This window comes from Heterodontus francisci, chromosome 9, assembly GCF_036365525.1.
Source record: "Heterodontus francisci isolate sHetFra1 chromosome 9, sHetFra1.hap1, whole genome shotgun sequence".
In the NCBI taxonomy this organism is placed as follows: Eukaryota; Metazoa; Chordata; class Chondrichthyes; order Heterodontiformes; family Heterodontidae; genus Heterodontus; species Heterodontus francisci.
The window spans coordinates 20,887,861-20,900,083 of record NC_090379.1 but is presented as its reverse complement, the minus strand read 5'-3'; positions in this window follow the sequence as shown (position 1 = coordinate 20,900,083).

Genomic DNA, 12,223 nt, shown 5'->3' with positions numbered 1-12,223 from the left:
AGAAATTATCCCGAAAACATTCTATGTAAACCTCATCTAAGCTACTTCTGCCCATCTGATTTTTCCAGTCTGTATGTAGATTATAGATTTAAGAAGATGGTTTGCAGTGAAAAAAAAAGATGGAAGTTATCTTTGCATTCCAGAATCCTGGAATAGTGTGGAGTTTTATCAGACAAGAGCACAACCCTAGTGCTTTATGTGGTCCAGCCAGATCTGGTGGTGAATGGCTAAACCAGTACAGTTGAGGGAGGCCATTTAACCCATCTCATCTGCTCCCTTCATAGAAACTCACGGTCAATCACAACATCCAACTGCATCTTGAATGATTCCAGAGAGCCTGGAAGCCTGCGAGAAGATGCACTGCCTGTTGTTAGATGTAACATTTGAAGCTAAGACAAGTGCTTAACATAAGTAATGATGTTATGCCTATTTTACTGGAACAAAAAGTTTGCCCCAGTGTCACTAGATAGAAACTATCATCACAGTGCCCTCTCTAAGAGGACCACACTAATACAATAATTTAACATGAGGTCCAACTGAACTGAAAGAAGCTTAAAATAAAATGAAATCAGGATATTGCTGCGGAAATGTGATCAATCAGCCCATTTACATTCTGAGTTGTTTACATGCATGAGCAGCAGGAAGCATGTTGGGTTTCTCTCTGTCTGTTAGTTAAGATGCAAAAAATGGTCAATGGATGGGCTAGCTTGGATTTGCACATGCTGTGTACATCTGCCCAGTGATTCAGAAATTGTGTTCTGGTGGTGTGCAACCATTTCAGAGGTTTTGTTGTTTGTGAGGTATTCCTTACACAACTTCCAAGTGTTTAAAAAGTTTTGATCATTGTGTATCATACTTCCAATAGCTCTCAATAGCTGAGCGAAATGACTTGGTTTCACATGATTCCTGTGGTGCAGTTTCAGAGTAGGCAAAGTCTCACTGTTCTACAGGCTGCAGTCATTCCTTTGCAAGCAGTGGAGGCAGGTGAGAAATAGTAACAGAGAATGCCAGTAAATATGAATGGAAGCATTTCAAAATTGTAAATGTAAATTGTAATCCATATTTTAAATGGACAAACATTCAGTTAGCGTGCTCAAAATCTAGCAATTTTTAAATTTCTGCCATCTGAACAATTGCGAAATGCTAGAGTTGTATAATACACTCTCATCTAGGACTTGTTCTTCATTATGCAGAGAACAAAGTTTGGAATTGTTTCAGTCATGGCTCAGTGGCTAGCACTCTCACTTCTGACTCAGAAGTGTGTGGGTTCATATCCTCTTTTAGGCTTCGGTATAGTACTGAGGGAGTGCTGCACTGTCAGAGGTGCTGTTGTTTGGAAGTGATGTTATACTGAGGCCTCATTCTGCTCTCTCAGGTGGATGTAAAAGATGCTATGGGGAATTATCCCCTTTGCCCTGGTCAATATTTATCTCTCAATCAACATCACAAAAACAGATTATCTGGTCAGTATCACATTGCTGTTTGTGGGAGTTTGCTGTGTGCAAATTGTCTGCTGCATTTCCTACACTACACACTTAAAAAATACTTCATTGGCTGTAAAGTGCTTTGGACTTCTGATGGTCATGAAAGGTGCTATATAAATGCAAGTCTTTATTTTTTCATTTCTATGCTAACTTGTAGTGATAAAGGTCCAGGCTAATTGATAAATTCTAGATGTATATTCAGATACTATATTATTTGGGGCTTAAGCACACTTCCAGCTGGGAATAATGGGGAAAAATGCAAAATTCACAATGGTACAAGTTGTAAATGACTGTTGCAAGGATTGGGTTTGATGGATCTATTGGCCTTTCTCATGATTTGCTAACATTAACAAGAAGCTTCTATAAATGTAGTACCGCGATGAAAGCAGTGTGAATGGGCAAGCTTTCTGTCTGCTAATGTAGTTTTATAGGAATGCATGATTACTTAGCTCTAAATGTTACAGTAGAATTGTGGACAGCAGAATGGAGATAGTGACAGTATTTTATGATCAGAATTTTGCTGCTTATTTTGTGAATAGTGAATAGCAGTGAATTGTTTTTGGCTTAGTAGGTGTCACTTTCTTATATTTGACTGAGTGTGTTGTTTGTGTCTGTGCTCTGTACATTCCCGTGTGTTGATGTCTGAATGGATGGTGTGGTGAGATATTATAATGTAGTCTCAATGCAAGTGAAGGTTTGTCAGTCTCTCTTAAGCTGGGAGTTTTGTATGTTATTTGTTCAGTAGTTCATTTTCTTTTCATTCACGAGCTGAAGGCATCACTGGCAAGGCTGTCATTTATTTCCTATCACTAATTGCCCTTGAGAAGGTGGTGCTGAGCCACCTTCTTAAACCGCTGCACTCCATGTGATGAAGGTACACCCACAGTGCTGTTAGGCAGAAAGTTCCAGGATTTTGACCCAGTGTTAGAAATTAAATCAGCCTGGAACAGATAAAGGATTAGGTGAGTGCTGTAAGTTTTGTTTTACTGGACACTGCTCAAGGTTTTGTTTCTCTGGAAACAAATCACTGGAACGATTATTCTTAGATGACGACAGCTGTACCTAGCCCAGAAAGGGGCCATGGTCAGACAAGGCCTAGTGGGAGAACAACTGGTAGATACGTAAAACAAACAACTATACTACAAAACTGCTTTGGGCTTTTCATTCAACCTTGCTTAATTAGGACTCTGCTGGAATGTAAGTTAATTAGTGTGTGGAAGTAGAATAGAACTTATTTTAGCAAATCACTCCAGGGTTCAGCAGTTTGATAAGAAATAAGAACAGCTGAACTGAATGGTCATTACAAATAGCTTTAGATATAAATAAACGGTGATAAGGCAAATACCGATAATGAAACTTTTGGGAGTTAGTTTGACACCAGCGATGAAGTGTTTCTAGGGGGGATGGAACTAGTAAGAGAGAACAACTTGAGTTGCAGAAAGAAAAGGATGATGTAAGAGTGATTGGTCAAGGACAAAATGTACGTGCAAAGGCTCAATAAGCTAATGGCAGCTGAGTGACATTAACGTCGGGGTTTTTGACCTATAGGGCTGAATTTTACAGATCCCTCCCCCCCCCCCCCCCCCCCACAATGTTGGGGTTTGTGGAGGGGCTGGTGGGGGGGGGCAGAAAATGCCCGCCATGCATCCCGCGCCGGGAGGGCCCAGCCTGATATTGCCAGTGGTGGAGAGGCCTCGTGGCGGCCCCCCCCCGCTGCTCGGCGACGGGACCCACCATTTGCATATTTAAATAAAATGGAAGAATGCATTAATCATACTTACGCCGCCACCTTCTGTTCCGCTACGATCTTCCTGCCGCTGGCCGGCACTCCCGTGCCTGCGAATCCCCGTCCAGGGAAACGAGGCAGAACACTTGTGAGGAGGGGGCCAGGAGGTAGGTTTCTCAGGGCGGGGGTGGGGGAGAAACAGGGTCAAAGCACCATCACTGGTGTAGGGGATGGTGAGAAGGCTTTTAGGTTGAAGCTTATGCATCTTGTGGGGGGGAGAAGGTCAGGTGAACAAGGTAAGTGTTTTGGTGGGGGAGAGGACAAGTTATCAATTTAATTGTAATTGGGGAATGGGAGAGGGCAAAATAAATGTATTTAATTTTTTTTCATTCTGTTTAGCTTTCAATATTTAAATTCAACGGAAGGCTGACAGCCCTTTAAAAATGGTGTTAGCGCCTGCGCACAGGCAGTTGATGCCATTGAAGTGGACGGACAGCCCACCCCCTCTATGTGATTGGGGGAGGCGGACCACCCCGGCTATTTAAATGAGCCTCTGCACATAGGATCCCGGCGGCTCTGTTTTCGCCTGCCGCGAATTTCGGCAGCACGATTGTAAAATTCAGCCCATAGTTTAGGCAAAGGACTCGACATTTTATTGGGTATTTCAAAATTAGGTAAATCCTTATAGGGCAAAAAGAACTTGCCAGTAATCTATCCATGTTTTCACCTTTCAAAAAGGATATAATGTAAGAGACTTTTGGAGGCTTCAGTGTAGTTAGGCAGTGGGGAAGAACTCTCAAGGAAGACAACACTCCTGAGCGGCTCGAGAAGTCGAGAAGATTTAGGGCGTCAAGAAGAGAAGTGGAAGAAGAAGAAAAAAGAGCTGTTAGTGCATGTCAGCTGTCCGGCCTGATCTGATACTCGCTACTTGTCACTATTATATGTTTTTGCTGTATAACTAATATATTATATTCCATCTTAAACTCTGATTAAACTCAACATACCCACCATATTGGTTGCAGTCGATCCTGTCTGTCAGATTAAATTCACTACACCAGTGATGATGAAGGAATGGCGATATATCTCCAAGGGTAGTATGGGACTTGGAGGGGAACTTGCATGTCTTGGTGTTCCCATGCAGCCGCTGCCCTTGTTCTTCTAGTTGGTCGAATTTTTTGGAAGGTGCTGTTGAAGGAACCTTGGTGAACTGCTGCAGTGCATCTTGCAGACGGCACACACTGCTGCCACTGTGCAACAGTGGTGCAGGGAGTGAATGTTTAAGGTGGGTGGAGGGGTGCAGATCAAGCAGGTTGCTTTGTCCTGGAAGGGGTTGAATTTCCTGAGTGTTGTTGGAGCTGCACTCATCTAGGCAAGTGGGTCAAAATCCTGGAACTCGCTACCTCGCCACAGTATAACTACAGCACACTGTGGGTGTACCTACACCACACATTCTGTTCAATAAGGCAGCTCATCACCACCTTTTCAAGGGCAATTAGTGATGTGCAATAAATGCTGGCCTAGCCAGCAATGCCCACATCCCATGAATAATAAAAAAAATGTGAACAGGTCTTCTCTTAACCCCCTCTGCTCTAGTAAAAGGAGCCCTAGTTTTTTTACACTATCCTTATAATTAGAGACTCTCATTTGTGATATAATTTTCATGAATCATTTCGATGGCTTTGACATCCTTCCTAAAGTAGGGCACCAGAAACTGCGTATAATATTCTAACTGCAGATTACCTAATAATTTGTGCAATTATTAATTAATAATTACCTTTTTGCTTCTGTACTTGATGCCTCTATTTTAAAAGGTAAATAGGGGCATGGAGTACAAATGAATCTTATGCCCATTAAATTGCTACAAATACTGTACTTTAGTCTATATGTTTTCAGTAAATAACTTGATGGGCACCAACTGCTCAAATTCCATAAAGACACCTGAGAAACATAAGGGGGAATTTTATGCTCTCCACCCCGATGGGTTTGGGGGCAGGGAGAGCATATAATCGGGTGAGATGGTGGAGGGGGTGGGGGGACCCTGCCACATTCCCACCTCCGTCAAAATTAAGTCCAGGGCAAGACATAAGTGGGCAATTAATGCCCAATTAAGGGCCTCATCCCACGGTCACAATTAGCCGAGAGGCGGGTGGGCCTGTCTCCAAGTGGGAAGCATGGCAAGAAAAACTATGCGGGCTGCTCGCCGGCTCTGAGAGGGGGGTGGAGTGGGGGTGGTGGGGTGGTGGGGGGGGGGTCCCTTGTTAAAAGGTACTTAGTGCCTGAATGAGGGACCTGGCATCAGGAAGTGGGGGGCACACTGAGAACCACTCTTTCCCTTGCTGCCAACCACCCCTACACCTCGCTCCTCCGCAGTCCCCACCCCGCAAAAACTCTCCCGCCCTGACCTACCTGTGGCCTGGGTCCAGCGCACTCCTAGGTTTCAGGTGGGTGCTCCAACAGCAGCAGCCGCTGCCTCCGCGGTGGTGCTGCTCAGTTAAACAGCTGCGGGCCTCTGAATGGCCGGCAGCTCTCAGAAGGGGAGACGTGCGTCACCGGGGTCCTTGATCATGTGGAAGACCGGCAGCTTTCCAGTTAAGTACCGAATTAGCACTAACGTTGGCGGGCGTCCCACAGAAGGGACGATGCGGGGTTCTTGGCGGTGCTTTTGCTGGGCATTGAGACCCCTGTTGCCTACATAAAATCTCGGCCGTAACTTTTAATGATTAGAAATAAGTCTGATCCATCAAACTCATGTCCTTTCTCTTGATGTTTTCACAGTTAAAGGTACCAATGTGCTGAGTGTTTTTATTCAATGGAAGTGGGCCATGGCACCAATGAAACACTTAACACGTTTAATACTTTTTACTTGACTGGAAGGATTCTTAGCAGGAGGAGAGGGATTGCATGAATGTCAGTATGGATTGTAGTACTGGCCTTTCATATCATGGTTCTTTGATTGAATCTGTGCCTACAAAGATGGTTGGTGTGTGAAAGGTCACATTGCTGCTTTAGGTGGTGCTGTTCTGAGGCTATGGAATATTGTTGCAGCATGGTAGAGGAGCTTGCAAATGTAAAATAGTAGGCAAATACTTTAAACACCAAAGAGCTTTGTGAGATTGCAAAAGCAATCGTTAGAAGAGATAAAGTGCCAACTGGGCAATATGCAATCATGCAAGCAGCCTGTAATCTTCTGAGGAAACTGAAAAGCAGTTCCTTATTTGAAAGAAACCAGTGAGTGAAGTAAGACTTAAAAGTAAGGACAATAAGCCCAGCAGGTCATAGCACGAGAAGAAAGAACAAGAGCATCCCACCAGGATCGGGTAATATCATTTTCTCATTTTCTTTGTAAATATTGCTTCAATCTTGTGCAAATTGTACTTTGTATTTCATGATCAAATAAACTCTACTTGTAACCCACACACTGAATTGATTGTCTTCTTTCGAATTCTTACAAGCTTTACTCTGCATCTAACTTACACCTCACTTTGGAGTATTTGATTAAACTGATTCTCAGCATCTAACCCATGCTATAGATTACCAGGCTGCCAAGTGTTGCCAACAATGACATTCGTCTTGCTTTCAATGGCCGCTGAGCAGCACAAGATTTGAATGCTTTATTGATGCCAACGTTACAATTACGAAAAAGGGTAGGAACTTAGTTTGGGCAGATTGTCCCTTATTATTGGTGCCTTCATTTTGGAGGGCTGCTTGAAGTTGCCCTGGGGCCACCATTTATAAGAGTAAAGTCATGGAGGCATTATGGCACAGAAGGAAGCCATTCGGCCCATCGAGTCGATGCCAGCACTCTTTAGTGCAATCTAGTCGATCACATTCCACTGCTCTATTTCTGTGGCTATGCATGTTTATTTCCCTCAAGCATCCATCCAATTTCTTTCTGAAATCATTAACTGTCTCCATTTCCATCACCCTCATAGACAGCAAGTTCCAGGTCATTACCGCTCACTGCATAAAAAAGTTATTTCGCACATCACCTCTGTCACTCTTGCTCAAAACCTTAAATCTGTGTCCCAGAGTCCTTGTACCATGAGATAATGGGAACAGCTTTCCTTTGTCTACTTTATCGAAACCTGTCAATATCTTGCACACATTTGTCAAATGTCCCCTCAACCTCCTTTGCTCCAAGGAGAATGTTCCCAGCTTCTCTTCCCCAACCTAACCTTGTAGCTAAATTCCCACATCTTTGGAACCATTCTGGTAAATCTCCTCTGTACCCTCTCAAGGACCCTCACATCCTTCCTAAAGTGTGGTGACCAAAACTGGACACAATACTCTAGTTGTGGCCTAACCAGAGTTTTATAAAAGTTCAGCATAACTTCCTTGCTTTTGTACTCAATTCCTCTATTTATGAAGCCCTTTAGCTATAAATCAGGAGGTGGAAGGAAGAGAGGAACTTGGTGAAATTACAATCACCAGGGAAGCGGTACTGAGCAAACTGATGGAGTTGTGGGCTGACAAGTCCTTGGGTCCTAATGGACTTCATTCTAGGGTCTTAAAAGAGGTGGCGAATGAGGTAGTAGATGTGTTGGTGTTAAATTTTCAAAATTCGCTTGATTCTAGAAAGGTTCCATCAGACTGGAAACTTCACCAAGTTCCTCTCTTCCTTCCACCTCCTGATTTATAGCTATTACTGGAAAGTTTTTTGTATCCTCTATAGTGAAGACAGAAGCAAAATATTTGTTCATTTCATCTGCCATTTCCTTATTATCTACTATTAACTCCTCTATTCAAGAAGGTGGGGGTGGGGAGGCAGAAAACAGGTAACTATAGGCCAGTTAGCTTGACCTCTGTTGTGGGGGAAGGTGTCAGAATTGATCATTAAGGAGGCTACAGGTCGGCACTTAGAAAAATTCAAGGTAATCGGGAATAGTCAGCATGGTTTTGTGAAGGGAAATCATGTTTCACCAATTTATTGGAGTTCTTTGAAGGAGTAACATGTGTTGTGGATAAAGGGGAGCCCGTTGATGTTGGATTTCCAGATGGCATTTGACAAGATGTCACCTAAAAGGTTACAGTGCAAAGTTGGAGCTCATGGTGTAGGGGGTAACATATTACCATGGATAGAAGATTGATTGGCTGGCAGAAAAACAGACAGTATGCATAAATGGGTCCTTTTCTGATTGGCAGGATGTGATCAGTGGAGTCCACAGGGGTCTATGCTGTGGCCTCAGCTTTTTACAATTGATATCAATGACTTAGATAAGGGGAGCGATGGCTTGGTAGCTAAATTTGCAGATGACACAAAGATAGGTAGGAAAGTATGAAAGGAAAATACTGCAGATGCTGGAAACCTGAAATAAAAACAAGAAATGTTGGAAATACTCAGCGGGTCTGGCAGCATCTGTGGAGAGAGAAGCTGAGTTATCATTTGAGGTCAGTGACCCTTCATCAGAACTCTTAGGTAGGAAGAGGACCTAAGGAGGTTCCGATTGATATAGATACGTTGAGTGAGTGGGCAAAAATCTAGCAGATGGAGTATAATGTGGGAAAATGTGAAGTTGTTTACTTTGGCAGGAAGAATAAAAAAAGCAAAGTATTACTTAAACGGAGAATGACTGCACTATTCTGAAGTGCAGAGGGATCTAGGTGTTCTAGTGCATGAGTCACAAAACATTAGTATGTAGGTTCTTCTTTGGCCTCCTTATCTTGAGAGACAATGGGTAAGCGCCTGGAGGTGGTCAGTGGTGTGTGGAGCAGTGCCTGGAGTGGCTATAAAGGCCAATTCTAGAGTGACAGGCTCTTCCACAGGTGCTGCAGAAAAATTTGTTTGTCGGGGCTGTTACACAGTTGGCTCTCCCCTTGCGCCTCTGTCTTTTTTCCTGCCAACTGCTAAGTCTCTTCGACTCGCCACACTTGAGCCCCGCCTTTATGGCTGCCCGCCAGCAAGTGTGGAGAGAGGTACAGCAAGGTATAGCAAGTCATAGAGAAGGCTAATTGTAGTTTATCCCCACTACTGGGCCAGAGGTTTACTCTGGGTATCAACGACTCAAGACTGCCAAATTATTGTTCACACATAGCACGTTTATTTAGCATTTCAAAATCTTCTCTTCAACAGAGATTATACTCGCATGTCCACGTAAGCTAGGTTACTTAGGTTCATCTGAGAGTCGGAACAGAGCAGATGATCAGTCCTTCCCTTCCGATTCACTAAGTAGTTGATCAGACTACTTAGTCCTGAGCTAGCTAGCTGGCACTTCAGAACATGCTTTCTTATACCCTGTTTCGTGCATGCTACCTGTGTGACCAGCTTGGGATGGACCGGACCTGAATACCTGATGTACAGTGATTGGTTGGTCATCTGTTGCTAACGCCGCAGATGTGCTATGTCAGTCACAGTCGGTCATCCTTTCACCGGTTTTGACCTCTGCTTATTTTTGGTGGCCTCATCCCTCAAATTTTGACTACATTGCATAGCTAGTTCTCTGTTCTCCAGCCCTTGTCTGATAACAGGGCATTACTTCACTCCACCGACCCCCAGTCTCCAAGCAACCAGCCTACATGGCGCGTCTGATACAAATTTAGCAGTAAGTTAGACATGCCTTCATCAGACCTCGCAGGTGTTAGTAGATCCACTTCCCCTTCAGCAGTTCAGTTACAGTTACAGTGTTATGCGTCAGTTATATAGGGCATTGGTGAGAGACTACATCTCAAATAAGGGTGCAGTTCTGGTCTGCTTATTTTTGGAAGGATGTAAATGTGTTGAAGGCAGTTCAGAGGAGGTTTACTAGCTTGATACCTGTAATGAGTGGGTTGTCTTATGAGGAAAGGTTGCACAGACTAGGTTTGTTTTCACTGGAGTTTAGAAGAGTGAGGGGAGACTTGATTGAAGTATATAAGATCCTGAACAGTCTTGACAAGATGGATCCGGAAAGGATGTTTCCTCTTGTGGATGAGTCTTGAACTAGGGGGCACTGTTTTAAAATTAGGGGTCGCCCTTTTATGACAAAGATGAGGAGAAACTCTTTCTCTCAGAGGGTTGTGCGACTTTGGAACTCTCTGCCTCAGAAGGTGGTGGAGACGGGGGTCATTGAATATTTTTAAGGCGGAAGTAGATAGATTCTTGCTAGGCAGGGGAATCAATGGTTATCGGGGGTAGATGGGAGTGTGGAATTCGAAACACAAATAGATCAGCCATGATCTTATTAAATGGCAGAGCAGGCTCGAAGGGCCGAATGGCATACTTCTGCTCCAAATTCGTATGTTTGTATGTATCTGGACCAAGTGCTTTATCCTCTTTGAATTTGATTCAATACATCCCCTTTTATATTTTAAATGAACTTATCCCATTGCTCATTTCATCATTCATGTCATGTCTATATGTTCTATCTCCGTGGTAAACACTGAAGCAAAATAATTATTTAATATTTCTGCCATCTCTCTATCATTACCTGTAGTATTATCTTGTCTATCCCATAATGGTCCTATTCACATCCCAGCCTTCCTTTTTTTTATTGATGTGCCTGTAAAAATATATATTGTTTTATGTTCCTTGATCATTTCATTTCATAGTTCCTCTTTGCCTTCCTAATTGTTTTTTTGACTTCTCTCCTGATCTCTTCATATTCCCTCTTATCATGCACTGCTTTGCCATCTATGTATTTAATGAATGCCTCTTTCCTAACCTTCAATTGTTTCCTAATGTCTTTATTCATCCATGGAGTCTCATTCCTGTTTAGTTTGTTCTTTCCTGATCGTGGAATATGTTTTTCCTGCACCTGTTGAACACCATTTTAAGTGTTTCCCATTGTTGTTCTAAATTATTGTTTGCCAATATTGTTAACCATTTTATTTTCCCAAGTTCTATTCTCAGCACCTCAAAATCAGATTTTCTCCAATTTATTAAGCTGGTTCTCGGCATACTTACGTCCTTCTCTATTATCACCTTAAAGTGTATTCACTGGTCAATATTGCCTAGATGTTTCCCTACTTTTACTTTTCTTATCTACTCTGGTTCATTCCCCATTACTAGATCCAATGGCAAATCTTTCCTTGTTGAGCTTTTTACATATTGGCTTAGAAAGGAGCCCTGTATACATTATAAGAACTTAATTCCATTATCCACTTTACCTACCTCTTCTGTCCAATTAATATCAGGGTAGTTGAAATCCCCCATGATTATTATTCTATGTTTTTTACTCAATTCTCTAATTTGTCTGCATATTTCTTCTTCCACCTTCCTTCCACTATTAGACCAGACCTATTAGTGTGATTGACCCTTCATTATCTTTTATCTCTATCCATATGGAGTTTTTTGTTTTGCCGTGAGCTGTGTCCATTTTCTACTGTCATTATATTATCCCTAATAAGTTCAACTGCTCTATCTCCCCTTTTCCCCTCTCTATCATTTCTAAATATGTTATACCCTGCAATGTTTAATTCCCAGTTTTGATTTTTTTGTAGCCATGTCTCAGTAATCCTTACTATGTTTGGTTCCTCCCAATGTACGATTGCCTCCAGCTCCCCTGTTTTACTATGGACACTGTGTGCATTGCTATACAGGCATTTTAACTCATTTTAATAGAATTTCCTCTCACTTTATGTTTAACCATCATTTTAGACTCGTGCTCTATAACTGTATTTATTCCCTTGCCATTAATGTCCTCTCTTATTTTATTCTTTCCTATGCTCTCTTTCCCTGTTTTGTTTACATTTTGGCTGCTTATCTTTCTTGTAGATCCCGCCACCCATCTTCCTAGTTTAAAACTTTTGTCACCTCCCTATTTACCCTTTCCATTAAGACATGGGTCCCATCCCAATTCAGGTGGAGCCCATCCCACTGGTACAGTTCAATTAGATATGCCAAACATGACCTGCCTTTTACAAATCCATGCCGGCTATCCTTAATTAACTTAAACCTGTCCAAGTTCTTGTTCATTTTTACCCTGATTATTGTTTCTAAAATCTTATTAAACTGATTGGACTGTAGTTACTAGGAATATCCTTCCTTGAACAAGGCTATCACACTTGCCACTTTTCAATTCTCTGGCACCTCCCCCAT